This window comes from Taudactylus pleione, unplaced genomic scaffold (assembly GCF_031769625.1).
Source record: "Taudactylus pleione unplaced genomic scaffold, aTauple2 ptg001691l, whole genome shotgun sequence".
NCBI lineage: Eukaryota > Metazoa > Chordata > Amphibia > Anura > Myobatrachidae > Taudactylus > Taudactylus pleione.
This window is the reverse complement of record NW_028286088.1, coordinates 213,092-236,208: the sequence shown is the minus strand read 5'-3', so window position 1 is coordinate 236,208 and position 23,117 is coordinate 213,092. Positions and strand designations below refer to the sequence as shown.

Below are 23,117 nucleotides of genomic sequence, written 5' to 3'. Positions count from 1 at the left end.
TGAGATGCTCTGTTACACAGTTAGGACTCATACAGAGTGTATAATAGCGTACAGTAACCATATACCCTGTATAATAACATTTCCTCTGTATATAGTTACTGTATGAGACGCTGCGTTACATAGTTAGGACTCCTACAGAGCGTATAATAGCGTACAGTAATCATATACCCTGTATAATAACATTTCCTCTGTATATAGTTACTGTATGAGATGCTCTGTTACATAGTTAGGACTCATACAGAGTGTATAATAGCGTACAGTAACCATATACCCTGTATAATATTTCCTCTGTATATGGTTACTGTATGAGATGCTCTGTTACATAGTTAGGACTCATTCAGAGTGTATAATAGTGTACAGTAATCATATACCCTGTATAATAACATTTCCTCTGTATATGGTTACTGTATGAGACGCTGTGTTACATAGTTAGGACTCATACAGAGCGTATAATAGCGTACAGTAACCATATACCCTGTATAATAATATTTCCTCTGTATATGGTTACTGTATGAGATGCTCTGTTACATAGTTAGGACTCATACAGAGCGTATAATAGTGTACAGTAATCATATACCCTGTATAATAACATTTCCTCTGTATATGGTTACTGTATGAGATGCTCTGTTACATAGTTAGGACTCATACAGAGCGTATAATAGCGTACAGTAATCATATACCCTGTATAATAACATTTCCTCTGTATATGGTTACTGTATGAGACGCTGTGTTACATAGTTAGGACTCATACAGAGCGTATAATAGCGTACAGTAACCATATACCCTGTATAACATTTCCTCTGTATATGGTTACTGTATGAGACGCTGTGTTACATAGTTAGGACTCATACAGAGCGTATAATAGTGTACAGTAACCATATACCCTGTATAACATTTCCTCTGTATATGGTTACTGTATGAGACGCTGTGTTACATAGTTAGGACTCATACAGAGCGTATAATAGTGTACAGTAATCATATATCCTGTATAATAACATTTCCTCTGCATATGGTTACTGTATGAGATGCTCTGTTACATAGTTAGGACCCATACAGAGTGTATAATAGCGTACAGTAATCATATACCCTGTATAATATTTCCTCTGTATATGGTTACTGTATGAGACGCTGTGTTACATAGTTAGGACTCATACAGAGCGTATAATAGCGTACAGTAACCATATACCCTGTATAATAACATTTCCTCTGCATATGGTTACTGTATGAGATGCTCTGTTACATAGTTAGGACTCATACAGAGCGTATAATAGTGTACAGTAATCATATATCCTGTATAATATTTCCTCTGTATATGGTTACTGTATGAGACGCTGTGTTACATAGTTAGGACTCATACAGAGCGTATAATAGCGTACAGTAATCATATACCCTGTATAATAACATTTCCTCTGCATATGGTTACTGTATGAGACGCTGTGTTACATAGTTAGGACTCATACAGAGCGTATAATAGCGTACAGTAATCATATATCCTGTATAATAACATTTCCTCTGTATATGGTTACTGTATGAGATGCTCTGTTACATAGTTAGGACTCATACAGAGCGTATAATAGTGTACAGTAATCATATACCCTGTATAATATTTCCTCTGTATATGGTTACTGTATGAGACGCTGTGTTACATAGTTAGGACTCATACAGAGCGTATAATAGTGTACAGTAACCATATACCCTGTATAATAACATTTCCTCTGCATATGGTTACTGTATGAGATGCTCTGTTACATAGTTAGGACTCATACAGAGCGTATAATAGTGTACAGTAATCATATATCCTGTATAATATTTCCTCTGTATATGGTTACTGTATGAGACGCTGTGTTACATAGTTAGGACTCATACAGAGCGTATAATAGTGTACAGTAATCATATATCCTGTATAATATTTCCTCTGTATATGGTTACTGTATGAGATGCTCTGTTACATAGTTAGGACCCATACAGAGCGTATAATAGCGTACAGTAATCATATACCCTGTATAATATTTCCTCTGTATATGGTTACTGTATGAGATGCTCTGTTACATAGTTAGGACTCATACAGAGCGTATAATAGCGTACAGTAATCATATATCCTGTATAATATTTCCTCTGTATATGGTTACTGTATGAGACGCTGTGTTACATAGTTAGGACTCATACAGAGCGTATAATAGCGTACAGTAATCATATACCCTGTATAATATTTCCTCTGTATATGGTTACTGTATGAGACGCTGTGTTACATAGTTAGGACTCATACAGAGCGTATAATAGCGTACAGTAATCATATACCCTGTATAATATTTCCTCTGTATATGGTTACTGTATGAGACGCTGTGTTACATAGTTAGGACTCATACAGAGCGTATAATAGCGTACAGTAATCATATACCCTGTATAATAACATTTCCTCTGCATATGGTTACTGTATGAGATGCTCTGTTACACAGTTAGGACTCATACAGAGCGTATAATAGTGTACAGTAACCATATACCCTGTATAACATTTCCTCTGTATATGGTTACTGTATGAGACGCTGCGTTACATAGTTAGGACTCATACAGAGCGTATAATAGTGTACAGTAATCATATACCCTGTATAATAACATTTCCTCTGTATATGGTTACTGTATGAGATGCTGTGTTACATAGTTAGGACTCATACAGAGCGTATAATAGCGTACAGTAACCATATACCCTGTATAATAACATTTCCTCTGTATATAGTTACTGTATGAGACGCTGTGTTACATAGTTAGGACTCATACAGAGCGTATAATAGCGTACAGTAACCATATACCCTGTATAATAACATTTCCTCTGTATATGGTTACTGTATGAGACGCTGTGTTACATAGTTGGGATACAGAGCGTATAATAGCGTACAGTAATCATATACCCTGTATAATATTTCTTCTTCAGGGTCCATAGGGCTCCACAGGGAGACCTTGGGGTGTAGGTGGTGGTTGACGACTGGGCACCACACAGTTAAAGCTTTCAGCTCCCAGGATGCACTGGTCCTCATTCTCGTCGGTGCCTGGCCAGAGTCGGGTCACCATAATGCAGTGCGCTGCTTCGGCAGCTTTTATGTTATGATTTGTTTATTTTTCTGCTGAGCGTACAGCAGCAGACCGTCCACAGGACATCATCGCTGCCGCTCCGTCACCCCTCCGAACGCCGCAGCGCCAGCTTCGGCTGGGGATTTCCGCGGGCATACCGGGGTCCTCACTAGCTGGCCCCGCGGACGGACCCAGACTGCAGCCCGGACACAAGGGGACAGGTAAGGCGGGTCATCGCTTGTGGTGACCTGCGGATTGGCAGTCATACCTCCGGTCTCAGGGGACAGACCGGTGGCGCTGAGAATGAACACAGGCTTTGTCCAACGTGATCCACTATATCACCAGGGTACAGATGGAGCTGGAATCCAGTGTCCTGGTGGTTAGAAATTAGCATGGGGAGGTCAGCGGCCCCTCAGCTCAGGACGCCATTCCTCTGAGGTCTCGCTTCCCTGAACTGCTCTCTTCCAAACACACGAAACTCAGGTCTCCGGAGTCCATATTCTCCAGGCTCAGCCACAGCTCTCTCAGGGATATGCAGGCATTCATACTTGTATCCTACATACCCAGTGGTTGCATTATACCCTGTGCCATATTGTGTGCTATACTACTTTACAGCTATGTCTAGCAAAGGCAAGAGTAGCAAGCATCTGCACCCATACTGCTATCATTAGGTGCTGCAGGCTTAGGTGAGGAGGATTTGATACAAGATGGGTTATGTGTTAAATGTTATACTCTGCCAGGCCCATCAGACCCCCCCAGCTCCTGCACAGGATCCCCCCTGGGCTTCCTTTTCTCAGGTGCTGGCTACTATTGTGGACCACCTAGCGGTACCGACTGTAATTTACCCCTATGGGGTTACCACAACAGGCCGTCATTCCCCCTCTGGGGTTACCACAACAGGTTCAGGCAATACAGGTACCTCCTGTGCCCCCTCCATGGGTAGACGTACTCTCTAGCTCGGTACAGAGTCTGGTGGCTACTGCAGCTCTACAGCCTTTCAAACTATGTTGCAAGGTGAGAATCCCCGGCCCAGTAAACACCTAAGCGTCTGGTGTTATCCTCACAGTCCAGGCAGCTCTCAGATTCTGAGGTGTCATCTGAGGAGGCAGAAGATGCTGATCCCTCTAACACTGACTGCCCTCCGGGGGAGGACGAGAGTCGGTCTAAAATTAATATTCCTGCCTTGGTGCGAGCTGTTAGATCCATCTTACTAATAGAAGATGACGAACCAGCCCCTAAATCATAGCGCCCACTGTTTAACCGACAGAAAGTGGCTTCAGCAGAATTCCCTCTATCGGATCAATTAGCTGAACACATGGCAGCAGCCTGGCAGACGCCTGGTAACAGGTTTCAGTCCCAAAAACGTCTGACCTTCTGTTATCCATTTCCCGCGGCTCACTGTTCATATTGGGAGACTTCCCCCTGCGGTGGATTCGCATTTTACGAGTTTAATTAAAGGCGCTACGTTGCCTATCCCTACAGTATCCTCTCTGAAGGATCCTACAGATAGAAAGGTTGAATCTTGCCTTAAATCGATATACTCTCTTTCATGGGATGTTGCCCGTCCGACCTTCGCTATTCCATGGGTGGCTAAAGCTATAGAGAGCTGGGCTGACGCACTTGAAGACTTTTTCCCTCCAATGCTTCTAGGGATCAGATGTCTTTCGTTGATCACATACGAGATGCAGCTTCTTATATTGGAGAAGCGACATTGGATGCCAGTCTCCTAACCTCCAGATCTAGGCCACGGCAGTGTCTGCCCATCGTACCCTGTGGCTACGCTCAAGGAAGGCGCACATGGACTCCCAAGAAAGACCTAGAAGTGTTACCCTACAATGGGGAGATCTTGTTTGGCCCAGACCTTGAAAATATTGTAACCACATTGGCGGCATCAAAAACTGCATTTCTGCCTTCAGCAACTACTACTGCAAAGCCTCGGACTACATCTTTTAGGTCCTTTCGTCCTCAAGGAAAACCTAAAGCTCAGTCCTTTCCTAGGCAGTCGGTTTCCACTAGGGCCACCAAGCCCAGGACCAAGCAGGCCTAGACCACCAGAAACCCTGCTTCAAAATCCGAGGATAAGCCCTCAGCCTGATGGGACGGGCCTCCCTCTGGGGAATTTCAGAGTGGGAGGCCGACTTCTTCAGTTTGCCCAGTGCTGGTGTCAAACCACCACGGATGCTTGGGTAAGAGAAGTGGTCTCCCACGGGTATGCCCTCTCATTTCTTAAATAGCCACCGCACCAGTTTTTCTACACAAGCCCTCATTCAGACCCAAGCAAGGCCTTACAAATTCAGAAAGCCATACAGTCCTTGCTGCAAGCAGGGGTAATTGCCAGTCCCGCTATCTCAGCGGGGGACCAGTTACTATTCTCTTTTTCTGGTTCAAAAGCAGAATGGGTCTCATCAGTCTATCAAATCCCTGAACAAATTCCTCAGGGTACCCAGGTTCAGGATGGAAACCCTACACTCTGTCATGGAGCCTGGGGACTTTATGGTATCTCTGGATATTCAGAACTCGTACCTACATGTACCTATAGCGCCCTCACATCAGCGATATCTATGGTTTGCTATACTACAGCGATACTTCCAATTTCAGGCTCTGCCGTTTGGACTATCCACAGCTCCACGGGTGTTTACCAAAATTATGGCTATCATGGCAGCCCACCTGCGTGGACAGGGTATCCGACTGTTACCATATCTGGATGATCTCCTGTTCTTAGCAGGATCCCGAGAAATGCTTCACCACCAACAGCGGCTAACCATTGCTTTCCTTCACAAGCAGGGATGGTTAATAAACTTGAAAAAGTTCTCCCTGGATCCCTCATAGAGAATGATTCATCTGGGAGCCCTGCTGGATTCTGAAGGTAAGAGAATCTTTTTGACATTAGACAAGATCTCCACACTTCAATTATTAGTGCGCAGATGTCTACACAGTTGCCGGGTGTCGATCCACTTAGCAATGCAGGTTCTGGGTGTCCATCTTCAACATGGTGGAGTATGCTCAGTTTCATTCCAGACCTTTGCAAAAGCTGATCCTCTCCAGGTGGAACGGGTTACCCCATCGGATCAAAGCTCAGGCAATGGTACTCTCCGGAGGTGCGTCTGTCCCTCTCTTCATGGCTACAGACATCTCATCTAACCAAGGGTCGCCCCTTTTGGATCCCAGACTGGGTACTCCTAACAACGGGCTCTACTGTACGCTATTATATGCTCTGTATGAGTCCTATCTGTGTAACACAGCATCTCATACAGTAACCATATACAGAGGAAAATGAGTTATGGTAAAACTTACCATTGTTAATTCTCTTTCTTCGAAGTCCATAGGGCGACCTTGGAGTGTAGGTAGAGGACCGGACACCACCCAGTTAAAGCTTTCAGCTCCCAGGATGCACTGGTCCAACACCCCCTACCCCATCTCCAAAGCACCAAAGGCCAGAGGAGGAGAAGGAAGACTGGTACACACAAGAATCATACACTCAAGTAGAAGGAGACGGGAAACCAGTGACCAGACACAGCCCATATGAAGCCAGGTGTGTCAGGGCAGGTGCCCTGTGGATCCTATGGACTTCGAAGAAAGAATTAACAATGGTAAGTTTTACCATAACTCATTTTCCTCTGTATATGGTTACTGTATGAGATGCTGTGTTACACAGATAGGACTCATACAGAGCATATAATAGCGTACAGTAATCTCATACCCTGTATAATATTTCCTCTGTATATGGCTACTGTACGAGACTCTGTGTTATGCAGACAGCAGGTGTCAGTGGTGGAGAGTGCCAGTGTGCGCTGGTCGTGATGACGCTGGTACCAATGCGTGCTGATAGTGTTGATGCTGGTGCCAATGTGTGCTGATAGTGATGACATTGTGCGCTGTGCCCGTGTGCGCTGATAGCGATGACGCTGGTGCCAATGCGTGCTGATAGCGATGACGCTGGTGCCAATGCGTGCTGATAGCGATGACGCTGGTGGCAATGCGTGCTGATAGCGATGACGCTGGTGCCAATGCGTGCTGATAGCGATGACGCTGGTGCCAATGCGTGCTGATAGCGATGACGCTGGTGCCTGTAGGCGCTGATAGCGATGACGCTGGTGCCTGTAGGCGCTGATAGCGATGACGCTGGTGCCTGTAGGCGCTGATAGCGATGACGCAGGTGAATAGACACCTGCAGCCAATCTCATAGACCTCTTACTACCGTGTTTCCCCGAAAATAAGCCTTAACAAAAAAAAAAAAAGTAAAGAATTGTAAAGCAGGACTGAGGGCATGACGGGGATAAAAGCCGGACTGAGTGCATAAAGCAGGACTGAGGCCATGACGGGGATAAAAGCAGGACTGAGTGCATAAAGCAGGACTGAGGCCATGACGGGGATAAAGCAGGACTGAGGCCATGACGGGGATAAAGCAGGACTGAGGGCATGACGGGGATAAAGCAGGACTGAGGCCATGACGGGGATAAAGCAGGACTGAGGGCATGACGGGGATAAAGCAGGACTGAGGCCATGACGGGGATAAAGCAGGACTGAGGGCATAAAGCAGGACTGAGGGCATGACGGGGATAAAGCAGGACTGAGGGCATGACGGGGATAAAGCAGGACTGAGGGCATGACGGGGATAAAGCAGGACTGAGGGCATGACGGGGATAAAGCAGGACAGGGCATGACGGGGATAAAAGCAGGACTGAGGGCATGACGGGGATAAAAGCAGGACTGAGGCCATGACGGGGATAATAGCAGGACTGAGGGCATGACGGGGATAAAGCAGGACTGAGGCCATGACGGGGATAAAGCAGGACTTAGGCCATGACGGGGATAAAGCAGGACTGAGGGCCATGACGGGGATAGGGATAAAGCAGGACTGAGGGCCATGACGGGGATAAAGCAGGACTGAGGGCCATGACGGGGATAAAGCAGGACTGAGGGCCATGACGGGGATAAAGCAGGACTGAGGGCCATGACGGGGATAAAGCAGGACTGAGGCCATGACGGGGATAAAGCAGGACTGAGGCCATGACGGGCATAAAGCAGGACTGAGGCCATGACGGGGATAAAGCAGGACTGAGGGCATAAAGCAGGACTGAGGCCATGACGGGGATAAAGCAGGACTGAGGCCATGACGGGGATAAAGCGGGACTGAGGCCATGACGGGGATAATAGCAGGACTGAGGGCATGATGGGGATAGTAGCAGGACTGAGGGCATGACGGAGATAAAGCAGGACTGAGGGCCATGACGGGGATAAAGCAGGACTGAGGCCATGACGGGGATAAAGCAGGACTGAGTGCATAAAGCAGGACTGAGGCCATGACGGGTATAAAGCAGGACTGAGGCCATGACGGGGATAAAGCAGGACTGAGGCCATGACGGGGATAAAGCAGGACTGAGTGCATAAAGCAGGACTGAGGCCATGACGGGTATAAAGCAGGACTGAGGCCATGACGGGGATAAAGCAGGACTGAGGCCATGATGGGGATAATAGCAGGACTGAGGCCATGACGGGGATAATAGCAGGACTGAGGCCATGACGGGGATAAAGCAGGACTGAGGGCATGACGGGGATAAAGCAGGACTGAGGCCATGACGGGGATAAAGCAGGACTGAGGCCATGACGGGGATAATAGCAGGACTGAGGCCATGACGGGGATAATAGCAGGACTGAGGGCATGACGGAGATAAAGCAGGACTGAGGCCATGACGGGGATAAAGCAGGACTGAGGGCCATGACGGGGATAAAGCAGGACTGAGGCCATGACGGGGATAAAGCAGGACTGAGGCCATGACGGGGATAAAGCAGGACTGAGGGCATAAAGCAGGACTGAGGCCATGACGGGGATAAAGCAGGACTGAGGCCATGACGGGGATAAAGCAGGACTGAGGCCATGACGGGGATAAAGCAGGACTGAGGGCATGACGGGGATAAAGCAGGACTGAGGCCATGACGGGGATAATAGCAGGACTGAGGCCATGACGGGGATAAAGCAGGACTGAGGCCATGACGGGGATAAAGCAGGAATGAGGCCATGACGGGGATAAAGCAGGACTGAGGCCATGACGGGGATAAAGCAGGACTGAAGGCATGACGGGGATAAAGCAGGACTGAGGCCATGACGGGGATAAAGCAGGACTGAGGGCATGACGGGGATAAAGCAGGACGGAGCATGACGGGGATAAAAGCAGGACTGAGGCCATGATGGGGATAAAGCAGGACTGAGGCCATGATGGGGATAAAGCAGGACTGAGGCCATGACGGGGATAAAGCAGGACTGAGGCCATGACGGGGATAATAGCAGGACTGAGGGTATGATGGGGATAAAGCAGGACTGAGGCTATGATGGGGATAAAAGCAGGACTGAGGCCATGACGGGGATAAAAGCAGGACTGAGGCCATGACGGGGATAAAGCAGGACTGAGGCCATGACGGGGATAAAGCAGGACTGAGGGCATGACGGGGATAAAGCAGGACTGAGGGCCATGACGGGGATAAAGCAGGACTGAGGGCATAAAGCAGGACTGAGGCCATGACTGGGATAAAGCAGGACTGAGGGCATGACGGGGATAAAGCAGGACTGAGGGCATGACGGGGATAAAGCAGGACTGAGGGCATGACGGGGATAAAGCAGGACTGAGGGCATGACGGGGATAAAAGCAGGACTGAGGCCATGACGGGGATAATAGCAGGACTGAGGGCATGACGGGGATAATAGCAGGACTGAGGCCATGACGGGGATAAAGCAGGACTTAGGCCATGACGGGGATAAAGCAGGACTGAGGGCCATGACGGGGATAGGGATAAAGCAGGACTGAGGGCCATGACGGGGATAAAGCAGGACTGAGGGCCATGACGGGGATAAAGCAGGACTGAGGGCCATGACGGGGATAAAGCAGGACTGAGGGCCATGACGGGGATAAAGCAGGACTGAGGCCATGACGGGGATAAAGCAGGACTGAGGCCATGACGGGCATAAAGCAGGACTGAGGCCATGACGGGGATAAAGCAGGACTGAGGGCATAAAGCAGGACTGAGGCCATGACGGGGATAAAGCAGGACTGAGGCCATGACGGGGATAAAGCAGGACTGAGGGCATGACGGGGATAAAGCAGGACTGAGGCCATGACGGGGATAAAGCAGGACTGAGGGCGTAAAGCAGGACTGAGGCCATGACGGGGATAAAGCGGGACTGAGGCCATGACGGGGATAAAGTGGGACTGAGGCCATGACGGGGATAATAGCAGGACTGAGGGCATGATGGGGATAATAGCAGGACTGAGGGCATGACGGAGATAAAGCAGGACTGAGGGCCATGACGGGGATAAAGCAGGACTGAGGCCATGACGGGGATAAAGCAGGACTGAGTGCATAAAGCAGGACTGAGGCCATGACGGGGATAAAGCAGGACTGAGGCCATGACGGGGATAAAGCAGGACTGAGGCCATGATGGGGATAAAGCAGGACTGAGGCCATGATGGGGATAATAGCAGGACTGAGGCCATGATGGGGATAAAGCAGGACTGAGGCCATGACGGGGATAAAGCAGGACTGAGGGCATGACGGGGATAAAGCAGGACTGAGGCCATGACAGGGATAATAGCAGGACTGAGGGCATGACGGAGATAAAGCAGGACTGAGGCCATGACGGGGATAAAGCAGGACTGAGGGCCATGACGGGGATAAAGCAGGACTGAGGGCCATGACGGGGATAAAGCAGGACTGAGGCCATGACGGGGATAAAGCAGGACTGAGGCCATGACGGGGATAAAGCAGGACTGAGGGCATAAAGCAGGACTGAGGCCATGACGGGGATAAAGCAGGACTGAGGCCATGACGGGGATAAAGCAGGACTGAGGCCATGACGGGGATAAAGCAGGACTGAGGCCATGACGGGGATAAAGCAGGACTGAGGGCATGACGGGGATAAAGCAGGACTGAGGCCATGACGGGGATAATAGCAGGACTGAGGCCATGACGGGGATAAAGCAGGACTGAGGCCATGACGGGGATAAAGCAGGAATGAGGCCATGACGGGGATAAAGCAGGACTGAGGCCATGACGGGGATAAAGCAGGACTGAAGGCATGACGGGGATAAAGCAGGACTGAGGGCATGACGGGGATAAAGCAGGACTGAGGGCATGACGGGGATAAAAGCAGGACTGAGGCCATGATGGGGATAAAGCAGGACTGAGGCCATGATGGGGATAAAGCAGGACTGAGGCCATGATGGGGATAAAGCAGGACTGAGGCCATGACGGGGATAATAGCAGGACTGAGGGTATGATGGGGATAAAGCAGGACTGAGGCCATGACGGGGATAAAAGCAGGACTGAGGCCATGACGGGGATAAAAGCAGGACTGAGGCCATGACGGGGATAAAGCAGGACTGAGGCCATGACGGGGATAAACTAGGACTGAGGCCATGATGGGGATAAAAGCAGGACTGAGGCCATGACGGGGATAAAGCAGGACTGAGGGCATGATGGGGATAAAAGCAGGACTGAGGCCATGATGGGGATAAAGCAGGACTGAGGGCATGATGGGGATAAAGCAGGACTGAGGGCATGACGGGGATAAAGCAGGACTGAGGGCATGATGCTGTCAATGTTAATTAAAATAAGCCCTATGGAGTTTTTTGTGACCCAAATAAAAAATAAGACAGTGTCTTATTATTGGGGAAACACGGTAGTTGGTCAGAAAGGGAAGGAAAAACCAATATGAGCTATATGGTAGATTGCACCCCAGAAATTCACCAAGAAATTGGTACTGTATGCTCCATTCCTATATAGCAAACACGGAACGGCGTCTCCTATATCATTTAATACAAGTAACACAGACATACAAATAAAACATATATCCAATGCTTAAAAAGAGTTGTGCTGGTCGCAATGACTGGAGCCAATGTACACGCTGGTCGCAATGACTCTGGTTCCAGTCATTACTACCAGCGTGTACATTGGCTCCAGAGTCATCGCTACCAGCGTGTACATTGGCATCAGTCATTGCTACCAGCGTGCACATTGGCTCCAGTCATTACTACCAGCGTGTACATTGGCACCAGAGTCATTGCGACCAGCGTGTACATTGGCTCCAGAGTCATTGCTACCAGCGTGCACATTGGCACCAGAGTCATTGCTACCAGCGTGTACATTGGCTCCAGCGTCATTACTACCAGAGTGTACATTGGCATCAGTCATTGCTACCAGCATGTACATTAGCATCAGTCATTACTACCAGCGTGTACATTGGCATCATTCATTACTACCAGCGTGTACATTGGCACCAGAGTCATTGCTACCAGCATGTACATTGGCACCAGAGTCATTGCTACCAGCGTGTACATTGGCTCCAGAGTCATTACTACCAGCGTGTACATTGGCACCAGTCATTGCTACCAGCGTGTACATTGGCTCCAGAGTCATTGCTATCAGCGTGCACATTGGCACCAGAGACATTACTACCAGAGTGTACATTGGCAGCAGTCATTACTACCAGCGTGTAAATTGGCATCAGTCATTGCTACCAGCATGTACATTGGCATCAGAGTCATTACTACCAGCGTGTACATTGGCTCCAGAGTCATCGCTACCAGCGTGTACATTGGCATCAGTCATTGTTACCAGCGTGCACATTGGCTCCAGTCATTACTACCAGCGTGTACATTAGCACCAGAGTCATTGCGACCAGCGTGTACATTGGCTCCAGAGTCATTGCGACCAGCGTGTACATTGGCATCAGTCATTGCTACCAGCGTGCACATTGGCTCCAGTCATTACTACCAGCGTGTACATTGGCACCAGAGTCATTGCGACCAGCGTGTACATTGGCTCCAGAGTCATTGCGACCAGCGTGTATATTGGCTCCAGAGTCATTGCTACCAGCGTGTACATTGGCATCAGTCATTGCTACCAGCGTGCACATTGGTTCCAGTCATTACTACCAGCGTGTACATTGGCACCAATGTGCACGCTGGTAGCAATGACTGATGCCAATGTACACGCTGGTAGCAATGACTCTGGAGCCAATATACACGCTGGTAGTAATGACTGATGCCAATGTACACGCTGGTAGTAATGACTGGAGCCAATGTGCACGCTGGTAACAATGACTGATGCCAATGTACACGCTGGTAGCGATGACTCTGGAGCCAATGTACACGCTGGTAGTAATGACTCTGATGCCAATGTACATGCTGGTAGCAATGACTGATGCCAATTTACACGCTGGTAGTAATGACTGCTGCCAATGTACACTCTGGTAGTAATGTCTCTGGTGCCAATGTGCACGCTGATAGCAATGACTCTGGAGCCAATGTACACGCTGGTAGCAATGACTGGTGCCAATGTACACGCTGGTAGTAATGACTCTGGAGCCAATGTACACGCTGGTAGCAATGACTCTGGTGCCAATGTACATGCTGGTAGCAATGACTCTGGTGCCAATGTACACGCTGGTAGTAATGAATGATGCCAATGTACACGCTGGTAGTAATGACTGATGCTAATGTACATGCTGGTAGCAATGACTGATGCCAATGTACACTCTGGTAGTAATGACGCTGGAGCCAATGTACACGCTGGTAGCAATGACTCTGGTGCCAATGTGCACGCTGGTAGCAATGACTCTGGAGCCAATGTACACGCTGGTCGCAATGACTGGAGCCAATGTACACGCTGGTAGCAATGACTGATGCCAATGTACACTCTGGTAGTAATGTCTCTGGTGCCAATGTGCACGCTGGTAGTAATGAATCTGGAGCCAATGTACACGCTGGTAGCAATGACTGGTGCCAATGTACACGCTGGTAGTAATGACTCTGGAGCCAATGTACACGCTGGTAGCAATGACTGGTGCCAATGTACACACTGGTAGTAATGACTCTGGAGCCAATGTACACGCTGGTAGCAATGACTCTGGTGCCAATGTACACGCTGATAGCAATGACTCTGATGCCAATGTACATGCTGGTAGCAATGACTGATGCCAATGTACACTCTGGTAGTAATGACTCTGGAGCCAATGTACACGCTGGTAGCAATGACTCTGGAGCCAATGTACACGCTGGTAGTAATGAATCTGGAGCCAATGTACACGCTGGTAGCAATGACTGGTGCCAATGTACACGCTGGTAGCAATTACTCTGGTGCCAATGTGCACGCTGATAGCAATGACTCGAGCCAATGTACACGCTGGTAGCAATGACTCTGGTGCCAATGTACACACTGGTAGCAATAAATCTGGTGCCAATGTACACGCTGGTAGTAATGACTGATGCCAATGTACACTCTGGTAGTAATGACTGGAGCCAATGTGCACGCTGGTAGCAATGACTCTGGAGCCAATGTACACGCTGGTAGGAATGACTCTGGAGCCAATGTACACACTGGTAGCAATGACTCTGGAGCCAATGTACATGCTGATATCAATGACTCTGGAGCCAATGTACACGCTGGTAGCAATGACTCTGGAGCCAATGTACATGCTGGTTACAATGACTGGTGCCAATGTACACACTTGTAGCAATGATTCTGATACCAATGTCCACATCTCCCTCCCTGCCCACCTCCTATAGGTTCCCTTTCTAGCTCAGGTGCCCACGCCATCACTAAACTCTATTCATATCGGTCCCCCAAACTAATCTTACCTTCACGTTACAGCAACCTGGATAATCTTATTCACATCTCCCCCACAAATGCTATCTCTCTATCCTGTGCCCTCTGGAATGCCAGGTCAGTCTGTAATAAACTGTTCCACACCCATGACCTTTTCATCTCCAACTCCCTACATCTCCTAGCCATCACTGAAACTTGGATCTCACCCGCTGACACCACTTCTCCTGCTGCTCTATCCTCTGGGGGCCTTGCCTTCTCCCACACCACCAGGCCTGGGGGTCACCATGGTGGTGGTGTTGGGGTCCTTCTATCCACCAGTTATTCCTACCAGCTAATACCCTCTGAACCATCCCTTACATTCCCCACATTTGAGGTTCATGCTATACGCCTCTTCCAACCAGTAAACCTCAGAGTAGCTGTCATTTACCGTCCCCCTTGCTCTCCCTCCAAATTCCTTGACAACTTCGCTTCCTGGCTCCCTCACTTTCTCTCCTCAGATTTTCCCTCCATTATCCTAGGTGATTTTAATATTCCTATTGACATTCCCACAAAATCCTCTGCAGCTAAACTCCTTACCCTCCCCTCTTCATTTGGTCTCACCCAATGGACCTCATCACCCTCCCATGTGAGTGGGCACTCACTTGACCTGGTCTTTACTCACTGTTGTGATATTTCTGATTACTCCAATTGCCCATTCCCCCTCTCTGACCATCACCTTCTCTCTTTTAACCTATCCCTCTCTTCCCCTCCTTTAACTCCTAAGGCTACCATTACTAAGCGTAATATTGAGGCTATTGACACTGTTGCTTTTTCTCCCTGCTGGACTCTCTTCTCTCCCCTACCATTTCTCTCTCCTGTCCTGAACAAGCTACTTCCCTGTACAATTCATCCCTTACTTCTGCTCTTGATTCTGTTGCTCCGGCAATAACTACTCACCCTCGCAGATCCACACCACAACCCTGGCATTCCAAATGCACCAGATACCTACAAAAGTGTTCAAGAATTGCAGAGCGTCAGTGGAGAAAGTCACACTCTAAGGCTGACTTCCTCCATTTCAAATTTATTCTCTCTTCCTACAGTGCTGCCCTGTCTCTCTCCAAACAAACATATTTCAAGAACCTCATCTCCTCCCAGTCCTCAAACCCCCGGCATCTCTTTGCCACTTTCAACACACTACTCTGCCCTTCCCCTCCTCGCCTTCCCTCCTCGCTCTCTGCCCTCGACTTTGCCACCTACTTTAAATCTAAAATTGACTCTATACGTGAGGACATCATATCCCATCAGACCGTCAGCACTCCTCCCCCACCTTGCCCTTACCACCCCTCCCCTTTTGTCTCACCAAATTTGACATCCTTCTCCCCTGCTTCTGCAGAGGAAGTCTTGGCCCTCATCCGGTCCTCCCCTCTTGACCCTATCCCTTCCCGTCTCCTCTTCCACCTGTCTCCTTCTGCCTGTTCCCATCTGGCACACCTCCTTAATCTCTCCCTATCATCTGGCACTGTCCCTTCTGCATTCAAACATGCTCTTGTCTCCCCCATTCTTAAAAAACCTACCCTTGATCCTAACTTACTTTCCAACTATCGACCCATCTCTCTTCTCCCTTTTGCTTCCAAACTCCTTGAGCGTATTGTCTACAACCGCCTTACCACCTTCCTTTCCTCCCACTCCCTCCTTGACTCATTTCAATCTGGCTTCCAATCTCTCCACTCCACTGAAACTGCCCTCACAAAAGTCAGCAACGACCTCCTTGCCGCCAAATCCAAGGGCCACTACTCTCTGCTCATTCTCCTTCACCTCTCTGCTGCATTTGACACTGTAGACCACCCTCTCCTCCTGCAAATCCTTTACTCTCTCGGTTTACGTGGCACTGCCCTCTCCTGGCTTTCCTCTTACCTATCTGATGGTTCCTTCGCTGTGTCCTCTCATGACTCCTCTTCCCCTCCACTTCCACTAACAGTAGGAGTTCCCCAAGGTTCTGTTCTTGGACCTCTCCTTTTCTCCCTATATACATCCTCTTTAGGTGAACTCATTAACTCCTTTGACCTCCAATATCATCTCTATGCAGATGATACTCAAATTTACCTTTCCACCCCTGAGCTCTCCCCCTCACTCCTTACCCGTATCTCCAACTGTCTCTCTGCTGTCTCTTCGTGGATGTCCCAGCGCTTTCTTAAACTTAACATGTCTAAGACTGAGCTGATCATCTTTCCAACCTCTTCCACTACATCACTTCCCACAATTTCATTATCTATTGATGGCACAACTATCTTCTCTATCCCCAAAGTGCGCTGTCTTGGAGTTATCTTAGACTCCTCCCTCTCCTTTAAACCGCACATTCAGCACCTCTCGCAGTCCTGCCGTTTTCACCTAAAAAAATATCTCCAGGATTAGACCCTTCCTCACCCAGGATGCCACTAAAACCCTCATCCACTCACTGGTTATATCCAGATTGGACTACTGTAACCTTCTCCTAACTGGCCTCCCAGTTTCACACCTCTCTCCACTACAATCGGTTCTCAATGCTGCTGCTCGGCTCATCTTCCTCTCCAGACGTTCTACATCTACTTCCCCTCTCCTTCAAGCCCTACACTGGCTCCATTTCCCCTTCAGATGCCAATTCAAGGTTCTTACATTTGCCTACAAAGCCCTCACCAAATCCTCTCACGCATACATATCTGACCTTCTCTCCCTTCACACTCCTGCCCGTCCACTTCGCTCAACTAATGCATGCCACCTCTCTTGCCAACTGATTACTTCTTCCCACATCCAAGATTTTGCCCGTGCTGCTCCCTACCTTTGGAATGCTCTCCCTCTCCCTATCAGACTCTCCACCTACAAATCTTCAAACGGGCTCTCAAGACCCACTACTTCATCAAGGCCTTTCAGCACTCATCCTAACCCACCTCATGCTCTTTCCTTTCTATCTTCCCCTTCTGTGTCACGCCTGTCTGTCTGCCCCTCCCCTTAGAATGTAAGCTCTCACGAGCAGGGACCTCTTCCCTCATGTGCTTCTCTTTACATTTTCTTCTACTCTCTACTCCCCATTAGGGCACCTAACACGGGACTGGGAACTCCCGGCAGCTTATTGTGAGTACTTTAATCACTATTTCAGCAATGTATATAAGTTGTGTCCTTGTCCTGCACTGTAATGTACTGTAAGTTACTTGTTTCTTGTTTCACCTATTAGTTCTATGTACTATGTAAGGCGCTGCGGAACACTTGTGGCGCCATATAAATAAAGGATAATAATAATAATAATTACATGCTGGTAGCAATGACTTGAGCCAATGTACACGGTGGTAGCAATGACTCTGGTGCCAATGTACATGCTGGTAGCAATGACTCTGGTGCCAATTTACACTTTGGTAGTAATGACTCTGGTGCCAATGTAGACGCTGATAGCAATGACTCTGGAGCCAATGTACACTCTGGTAGTAATGAATCTGGAGCCAATATACACACAGGTAGCAATGACTCTGGAGCCAATGTTCACACTGGTAGCAATGACTCTGGTGCCAATGTAGACGCTGGTAGCAATGACTCTGGAGCCAATGTACACTCTGGTAGTAATGAATCTGGAGCCAATATACACACAGGTAGCAATGACTCTGGAGCCAATGTACACACTGGTAGCAATGACTCTGGAGCCAATGTACACACTGGTAGCAATGACTCTCGAGCCAATGTGCACGCTGGTTACAATGACTGGTGCCAATGTACACACTTGTAGCAATGATTCTGATGCCAATGTCCACATCTCCCTCCCTGCCCACCTCCTATAGCAATGACTGGTGCCAATTTACACTTTGGTAGCAATTACTCTGGTGCCAATGTGCACGCTATAGCAATGACTCGAGCCAATGTACACACTGGTAGCAATGACTCTGGAGCCAATGTACACGCTGGTAGCAATGACTCTGGTGCCAATGTACACGCTGGTAGTAATGACTGATGCCAATGTACACGCTGGTAGTAATGACTCTGGAGCCAATGTACACACTGGTAGCAATGATTCTGATGCCAATGTACACGCTGGTAGCAATGACTGGAGCCAATGTACACGCTGGTAGCAATGACTGGAGCCAATGTACACGCTGGTAGCAATGACTCTGGTGCCAATGTACATGCTGGTAGCAATGACTGGAGCCAATGTACACTCTGGTAGCAATGACTCTGGTGCCAATGTACATGCTGGTAGCAATGACTGGAGCCAATGTACACTCTGGTAGTAATGACTCTGGAGCCAATGTACACTCTGGTAGTAATGACTCTGGAGCCAATGTACACGCTGGTAGCAATGACTGGAGCCAATGTACACGCTGGTAGCAATGACTGGAGCCAATGTACACTCTGGTAGTCATGACTCTGGAGCCAGTGTACACTCTGGTAGTAATGACTCTGGAGCCAATGTACACGCTGGTAGCAATGATTCTGATGCCAATGTACACGCTGGTAGCAATGACTGGAGCCAATGTACACGCTGGTAGCAATAACTCTGGAGCCAATGTACACGCTGGTAGCAATGACTCTGGAGCCAATGTACACGCTGGTAGCAATGATTCTGATGCCAATGTACACGCTGGTAGCAATGACTGGAGCCAATGTACACGCTGGTAGCAATGACTCTGGTGCCAATGTACACGCTGGTAGCAATGACTGATGCCAATTTACACGCTGGCAGTAATGACTCTGGTGCCAATGTGCACGCTGGTAGCAATGACTGATGCCAATTTACACGCTGGCAGTAATGACTCTGGTGCCAATGTGCACGCTGGTAGGAATGACTCTGGTGCCAATTTACACTTTGATAGCAATTAGTCTGGTGCCAATGTGCACGCTGGTAGCAATGACTTTGGAGCCAATTTACACACTGGTAGCAATGACTCTGGAGCCAATGTACACGCTGGTAGCAATGACTGATGCCAATGTACACACTTGTAGCAATGATTCTGATGCCAATGTGCATGCTGGTAGCAATGACTGGTTCCAATGTACACGCTGGTAGCAATGACTGATGCCAATGTACACGCTGGTAGCAATGACTGGTGCCAATGTACATGCTGTTAGGAATGACACTGGTGGCAATGTGCGCTGATGAAGATGACGCTGGTGCTAGTGTGTGCTGGCAGCGATAATGCTGGTGCCAGTGTGCACTGGTGGTGATGACGCTGGTGCCAATGTGCGCTGATGGTGTGCTGTGGATACATAGATGCATGAATACAGTGAATATCTGCATTATGGTTGGATGTGCGATGTAGCTGTCATACATACACTGGGGGGGAGGGAGACGGATCATCTGCCTGTGTGCGCACCTATGACAGCGCTTTGAGACATTGCTGGTTACTCCAAAGAAACACAATCAGGAGTGGAATGTGATATTGCAGCGTACAAGACATTGCCCACCCACCTGCATCCCCCTCCCAGTCACCCCTTACTCCCAGCACTTCCCTCCTGTAATCACACTGGCCTAGTACGTTATACAACTTCTCCAGCTCCATGGATCATTTACCCTCTGCCTAAAACCATGTGATCATCATCCCTACTCTCCTGATACTTTGTACTGACCCATCGCTGTCCTAGCCCCCGTCCCGTTTCTCTACTCCCACCTGCCTACAAGCTCTAATGCCATAATGGACCTCTCTTCCATCTGACCTTCACCCAGCACAATAGGCCATGATGGTGCTCAGAAGACAGCAAAGACCCGCTCACAGCCAGATGTAAGCTCTCCACCTCCAGGATCCTCTGCTGGTTCTCACACTGCCCACCAACCCCTGCTCCATTTCCTTGGCAACGTGACACTACATTCCAGGTTTTCATCATACTTGTCCTACTGACCTGTCAGGGTGTCCTCAAATGTAATCTCAGCACCCTCCTGTCTATCAGCATCATGGATATCTCAAAAGTACCTAAGGTTACACAGTGCTGGCCATTGCCTACTTATCCATCAATCCAGTTCCCCCATAGACTCTTCCTGTGGCCCTATATGATCCTCCAGTGGTCCTCAAGTATCGTTCCTTCCCATAGACACATCGCATGGAGCTGGTCTATCAGGGTCTCAGGAACCTTCACAATCTTCCAATCCCATCACAACACTGAAACCTCTTGTCCATGGTCACTGCACCCTACAGGTTACTGCTGCCATTTCCCTCTGCCTTAGCTGTCGCAGACACTGAGTAAGACCATATTCACATCTACTGTCACTTATCTCCTGCTCACCTTAATGTGGATCGGTAAGTAGTATGCTATCACATTGTAAATAAAGGCTAATAAGACATGCAATACCCCTGTCCTCTTGTAACAAAACAAAAAAAAAACACATTGTAATCAAAAACCATATTCTTTTGGGGGTGAAAAAAAACAAGAAACTAAGACAATGTTTTTTATATTTACATTATAAATAAATATATTTTATTTTCCCAACTGTACTTCTTTATATTCTCTTTTCTATTAAGATCTTGCACAGAAATCCCATAATGTGGTGCTGTCACACTGGTCGGGGATCTCTGGCCTAGCCACAAAGCTTACTGCTGGCAGTCACACACAGCCAATCACTTAGATGAATGGAGGAACACTAACAAGACCAGAGAGTGTGGCATGGAATGGGTCAGATCCACCACGACGGTGCCAGGAGATGATGAAGGCTCCTCTTCTAGGTGCTTCATTCATAGAGGACACCTCCTCACCTAGGTCCCAGGCAAAGGGCCATCTCTGAGGTTCCCTTCTGCTCTCTGGTCAGGAGTCGCTTTTGCAAGACTGGACCCAGTAATACTTCCTACAGCCCCTGTATTACAGGAACAAGACAAAGTGGCCTCTACTGCCCTCCGAAAAGTCCTCATGCGGAAGACATATATAATCGGGTTGATGGCGGAGTTTGCATGCGAGAGGATAACTGCAGCGAGAACCAGTTCTCGAGGTACCTCGCAGTGCGGGCAATAAAATCGTACAACATTGAGGATATGAATGGGAAACCAGCAAAGCACAAAGCAGAAGACCACAAGGAAAAGTGACGTCGCAATGCGAAACTCCCTGACCACTATCCGCCTCCGTCTGCGTCTACGGCTCACATCCAGTTCCCATTCTGCAATCTGCCGAATCTGTCTCCGGATCTCCTGAAAGATGCGAGCATAGAACACAAGCATGGCCACTAGAGGAGGAATCACACAACCGAAGAAAACCAGGTAGACCATGTAAGATTCGGATATGAGACTGCTAAAGAGACAGAAGTGTTCAGGATTGAATGGTTCGTGCCAGCCCATGAGTGGCATCAGACCAGCCACTGCCGCTAGCATCCAGGTGAAGACTATTACTATTATGGAGGCCCTAGGTGTGACCAGTGCACGGTAATGGAAGGGGCACAAGATGGAAATGTAGCGCTCTACTGCTACTGCCAAAAGTCCAAAGATGGAGGCCAAAGAAAAAGTCATGAGATTGCAAAGCATAAGCAGGCAGGAGTACAGGCTGCATCGCGCCACGCCCAGGTCCAGCAGGATTGCACAAGGGATGGCCACGGCTCCCACCAGGATGTCCGCAGTGGCCAGGGAGAAGAGGAAGTAGTTTGTGACAGTCCGGAGCCTGCGGTCATTTAAAACTGCCAAGCAGATTAGAGTGTTGCCCACTACAGATATAACGGCTGTTAGCACTTCGGTCAACAAGTAGGGGACGTTGGTAACAGAGACCAAGGGGGCAGAGAGACTCCCTGAATTAGAGGGTGATGAGTTCATGGTAGGTGCCACTGATGACAATGGAACATTCTGATGTTCTCTCCTCTGATGTATTAAGATGAGCTGGGAGGAAAGAAAAGTGTAGTGTTAGGAAAGGCAGACAAATGTAAAGTACCCTGCGGGAGGGACCCTCAGGAAACATGGGGACGAGCAGCTCTAAAGCTGGGTACACACTATACCATATTGTTAATGATTTGGTTGATTCCCGCGCATCGGAACGACAAATCGTTAATATTGTGCAGTGTATGTACTACATCGTGTAGTGCGCGCTCCCGTGGGGTCGCCAGCGGCATCGCCTGGTCTTTTGTACATGCAGTCCAATCAGGCGATGCGGCTGATGTGATCTTATGTGGCGGAGGCCGGCATATCAGGCACCGGATCGCCCAGTGTGTACGGATGGCTCAATATGTCGGCCCGTCGGCAGCCGGGCTGTTTGTCGCATCACGGGTACACATGTTGTGTAGTGTGTACCCAGCTTAACCCTTCTCGCGCCTCTCCCCATCTGCACATTCCTGGTTTCTCAGATACAACAGAGAAATAAACAAACTAAACAGCTGAGAAATTGACATTTTTAAATGTTTCAGTGCAAATGACTGGCCCCTAGATATTGCTGCATGAGGCCAGCACTTCCTTGTATGGTCCCCCTTCTTTTGGGACCCTATTTTGTGATGCTTCTTTGAGCAGAACCAATTTGTTTTATTATCAGATTATATTGATAATTGCCAGCTG

The 23,117-nt window shown here is 48.4% G+C and overlaps 1 pseudogene; it reads right to left on the bottom strand.

Annotated features, from left to right (window-relative positions):
• Positions 1 to 21,350: 21,350 nt before the first annotated feature.
• Positions 21,351 to 22,388, bottom strand: LOC148439571 (adenosine receptor A1 pseudogene; annotated as a pseudogene).
• Between the last annotated feature and the right edge of the window lie 729 nt (positions 22,389 to 23,117).